This window comes from Bos indicus, chromosome 1, assembly GCF_029378745.1.
Source record: "Bos indicus isolate NIAB-ARS_2022 breed Sahiwal x Tharparkar chromosome 1, NIAB-ARS_B.indTharparkar_mat_pri_1.0, whole genome shotgun sequence".
Taxonomy (NCBI): Eukaryota; Metazoa; Chordata; class Mammalia; order Artiodactyla; family Bovidae; genus Bos; species Bos indicus.
The window spans coordinates 48,326,679-48,331,294 of record NC_091760.1 but is presented as its reverse complement, the minus strand read 5'-3'; the positions used below and the strand labels follow the sequence as shown (position 1 = coordinate 48,331,294).

Sequence of the window (4,616 nt, the reverse complement as noted above, 5' to 3'; positions counted from 1 at the left end):
TTTTTAGGTTTGCAAGTTCAGCTCTTAAAAGGATGATTTTAGTGTTTAGGGAGTTTTTTTTAAAGCCATTGTTTATTCAATCTGCAGTGGGCACAGGTTTCTACCCATCAATGTTGCTGACTTGTCCACTTGATTGAGAGGCTCAAAAAGTAACATTTCAGCAACAGGAATATATAAGTGAAAATGAAAAGTGAAAGCGTTTCTCACTCTGTCATGTCTGAGTCTTTCTGACCCATGGACTGTAGCCTACCACGCTCTTCTGTCCATGGAATTCTCCAGGCATGAATACTGGAGAGAGTAGCCATTCCTTTCTCCAGGGGATCTTCCTGATCCAGGAATTGAACCTAGTTCTCCCACATTTTTGCAGGCAGATTCTTTACCATTTGAGCCACCAGGGAATATTCTCTGTATATCAATTACTTAGTTGTTTTTTTTTTTATTTGCTTATAAAATTGAAACTATAAAGTTATTGCAACAGAGTGGAAAGAGTGTCACTATGAATTAAATCCTGACTCTCTTCTTGTTCTGAGATCTTAAATGAATAAAAAGATAATTGAGTCCAGATTTACATAATTATAATTAAAATACATGACCTATAGAGCCTACCTGTTTCATAGGCCTCAATAATTATCATATTCCCATTTTAATGAACTATGTGATAAAGTTCATATATGTTAAAAATGATGATGTTCAAAATTACTAAATTATTACAAAATCTATAATTTGAATAATATTTAAAGCAACATATACCTAAATATATGTATACAATTAGACACCATCATCATGAACATTAATTCATATCACTACATGGAAAATGGAAAACAAACCTTCCCACGTATGCAGACACACATTGAAAGATTATTTTTAGATCTAATTTCTCTCCAAGGATAATTTCAGGATAAAAATTATCCAGGGCTTTTCAGAGGGATATAAAACATCAACCAATTTGGTAATACTCCTCCACATCCATAGCTTTTCAAAATAATTTCCTTTAAGTTCTAAAACAGTAGTTATTTTACTGCTTTGCATTTTTCTTACTCTGCTGCTAAGCTGCTGCTGCTAAGTCACTTCAGTCGTGTCCGACTCTGTGTGACCCAATAGACGGCAGCCCACCAGGCTCCCCCGTCCCTGGGATTCTCCAGGCAAGAACACTGGAGTGGGTTGCCATTTCCTTCTCCAATGCATGAAAGTGAAAAGTGAAAGTGAGGTCGCTCAGTCCTGTCTGACTCTTAGCAACCCCAGGGACTGTAGCCTATCAGGCTCCTCCGTCCATGGGATTTTCCAGGCAAGAGTACCGGAGTGGGTTGCCATTGCCTACTCTGACTTGGACAAAAATGGTACCTAGATTTTATTTTTGGCTACTATATGCAATGTTCTCTGTTTCTATAAACATCAGTTCAGAAAGTTTTAAGGGGGACAAAATTTCAGATCAATTTTTAAAACTTAAAGAAATAGATTATGTATGATAATTTATTGATAGATTTATAATCTTTCCTATCTCTGTGAACATCTTAATTTAGGTGTTAAACGTTTAGTAAAATGTTTGTGTGCCTGTCCAAAATGTTCACTAAAAATAACTATTTTTCTTTTAAAAAAAGGCAATGTGTTACAAATTTGTAATCAGTCTATGAGTCAGGGAATTAAGATAATAATACAAGTTCATGTTCACATGTAAAAGTCTGCCTCAGATAACCAGGAAATATGCATTGTATATTCTGTGCTCCATAGAGGCAGATACTAGATACAGGTCGATTCTTTGCATCCGTATGCACTGTAGCCCACTAGGCTTCTCTGTTCATGGAATTTTCTAGGCAAAAGTACGGGAGTGGGTTGCCATGCCATTCTCCGGGGGATCTTCCCCACCCAGGGATCGAACCTAGGTCTCCCACATTGCAGGCAGAGCTGCCCAGGAAGCTGCTCAGATATGGGTAGGATATAGGATATAGGTACTATAGCATATAGGTACCGTATCAATTAGGATTAGGTTTGAGAGGAAGGAAGGAAGCAAAGAGAGAATAAAGAATCTCACATTAAAAGACATCCAGAGGTCTGTTCTCTGCTGATGGGTGGGTTGGGTGGGGCTCTGTGCTTCAGGCCCTCTACCAAGTCTCATCTCTATTCTGCCGTCTTTAGCCTGTGTCTTCCACCTCTTCTTGGTTCGATGTGTCATTATATTAAGAAAGGAGAAAGAGTTTTTCCTCTCTATCTAGGAAACATCCCTTAATGCCACTTTACATGTCTGCTTATTTTTACTGGAGGAATTTAAACTACTGGCTACACCTAGTTATTAAGCAGTGGGAGAGCAGAAAAGTGATTTTTATTTTAGATGACAATGTGACCCACTAATAAGAAATGTATTACTACTGGGGAAGGGAATAGTTAATATAGGATGTGTCTATTAAAACCTTTCCTATAAATATTATGTGAAAATATTGGAAAGAGAAGAGAAGGAGGTAATATGTATACATTTTCTTGTGGAGGACCTTTTAATATTTTGAGGAATTTCTGTCAGAAGTATCTTTCTAGCTACTGGAAATTTTATTTGCCTGCTGGAAAGAAGTACCTTATCTCACTTAAAAGCAAACAACAACAATAAAAATGCCCTTTGAAAAGCTTTAAATTTTCCATTTCTTGAAAGTGGAAATGTGGGCTGTCACCAACCGATTGATATATTACGGACATTATCTGGAATAAACTGTTTGTTATCACCTTAGCTAAACATCTAGATGTGAAACCTAAACAGTATATTATCTAGGATAATAAATTATAAAACTTTGTTTCTTGATCTAAATTTGTCTCAGATAACCTATTTGAACTCACTTTATAAAGCTGGAAAATAAGGAAGTAACTTGGTACGACTCCAAACCAAATCATGGCCTCCTGAAACTGATAACTTTCTCTCTCATGTTGAATTTTTAGTAACAACTGTTTCTTGGCCTGTTTTCTCAATATTCCTCTCCTCTCCCCCTGTGTCCCTTCCCCTTCTCTGTGCTGTGTGCTGTGTTTAGTTGGTCAGTTGTGTCCAACTCTTTGTGACCCCATGAGCTGCAGGCTTCCAGGCTTCTCTGTACATGGGGATTCTCTAGGTATAACTCTTCTCTAATGACATGTATTTTATTTCTGGTAAATATCATGAAAAAGAATAGAGATATTACTCTTCTGATATTCAGTGAAAACAGTACTGAGCAAATGAAGACTATGCCAAGCTATGTGCCATGTGACAATACAGTCTGAAGAAACTTCAGAAAGCAAAACAGTATGGAGTAACAAAAGGGAATGTATAATCTACACTTCATTTTATGTAATGAAAGTCAGTGAAAAATATGTTTATGTGCTGCTGAGAGAGACCTAAAATCACAGTTGATTAAAACACTGATGTTCATTTTTCCCCCATGTAAAATGAAGACAGGATGTAGTAGATTAGGGGCGGTACAGAGGTTCTGCAATGTCAAGTGAGTGAGTGAAGTCGCTCAGTCATGTCCGACTCTTTGCGACCCCCTGAACTGTAGCCTACCAGGCTCCTCCATCCGTGGGATTTTCCAGGCAAGAATACTGGAGTGGGTTGCCATTTCCTTCTGCAGGGGATCTTCCCTACCCAGGGATTGAACCTGGGTCTCCTGCATTTTAGACAGACGCTTTACCGTCTGAGCCACCAGGGAAGTCTGCAATGTCAAGAGTGTCCCCAAATCCTCTTCCTTCTTTGTCTCCCCACCTATAGCATTATGTGCCTTTCTGTGCAGTTTCCTCATATTGGCACTGGATGAAGTTCCACCCTGTCCCATCATATTCTCACTGCAAGTAGAAGAAGATGAAATGAGTACAGACAGAAAGGAAATTGCTGGTTGAAGCAACCTAAATTTGGGGGCTTTGCTGGAAGCCCCACTGCATCACTTTTTATCATGTAAAAAGCACTGACTGAGCCAAAGCATTAGTCACATGCCTACCCCTGTTTCAAACAGAGGCCTAGAAATATACTTTCAGTTGGTTACATCACTCCTCATGAAAGCAGTATCTTATCTTTAAGTGTGAAGAGGAGACTGGACACTGAAATTATGGCTAAGAGGTTCAGTCACAGTATCAATTCACGAAAACTTCCAAGAAACATGTGGTACTTATAGCAAGCCCAGAATTTGCCAGGCTAAACGGTCTCCACAGCTCTAATAAATCTGCTGGTAAATGGTCAGACTGTTGGCCCTCAGTGGGGATTTAAGTCCACTTCAGTGTTTGCTTCCCTTGTAGCTCAGGGCTGCCCTTGTAGCTCAGTCGGTAAAGAATCTGCCTGCAAAAGGAGACCTGGGTTCGATTACTGGGTCAAAAAGATCCCCTGGAGAAGGAAATGGCAACCCACTTCAGTATTCTTGCCTGGAGAATCCATGGACAGAGGAGCCTGGCAGGTTCCCAGTCCATGGGGTCGCAAGAGTTGGACATGACTTAGCAACTAAACCACCACCACAGTATTTGCAGCTTTGTGTAGACAGTAAGGAGATAGCACAAAAAAGAAAACATCTATCAAGGAACTGGAAGATTTTCCTCCTGGAGAATTTCTCTCTGAACCTTTCTAGAGAAATAAATACTGGAATCAATTATCTCTTCTTGAGTAAAGAATAGCAAAGAAC

The 4,616-nt window shown here is 39.1% G+C and overlaps 1 non-coding gene across 1 annotated transcript; it reads right to left on the bottom strand.

The window, feature by feature from the left end:
* Window positions 1-3,587: 3,587 nt before the first annotated feature.
* Window positions 3,588-3,659, bottom strand: TRNAF-AAA (transfer RNA phenylalanine (anticodon AAA)). The gene has a single exon. It is a non-coding gene; the product is annotated as a tRNA-Phe (tRNA).
* Between the last annotated feature and the right edge of the window lie 957 nt (window positions 3,660-4,616).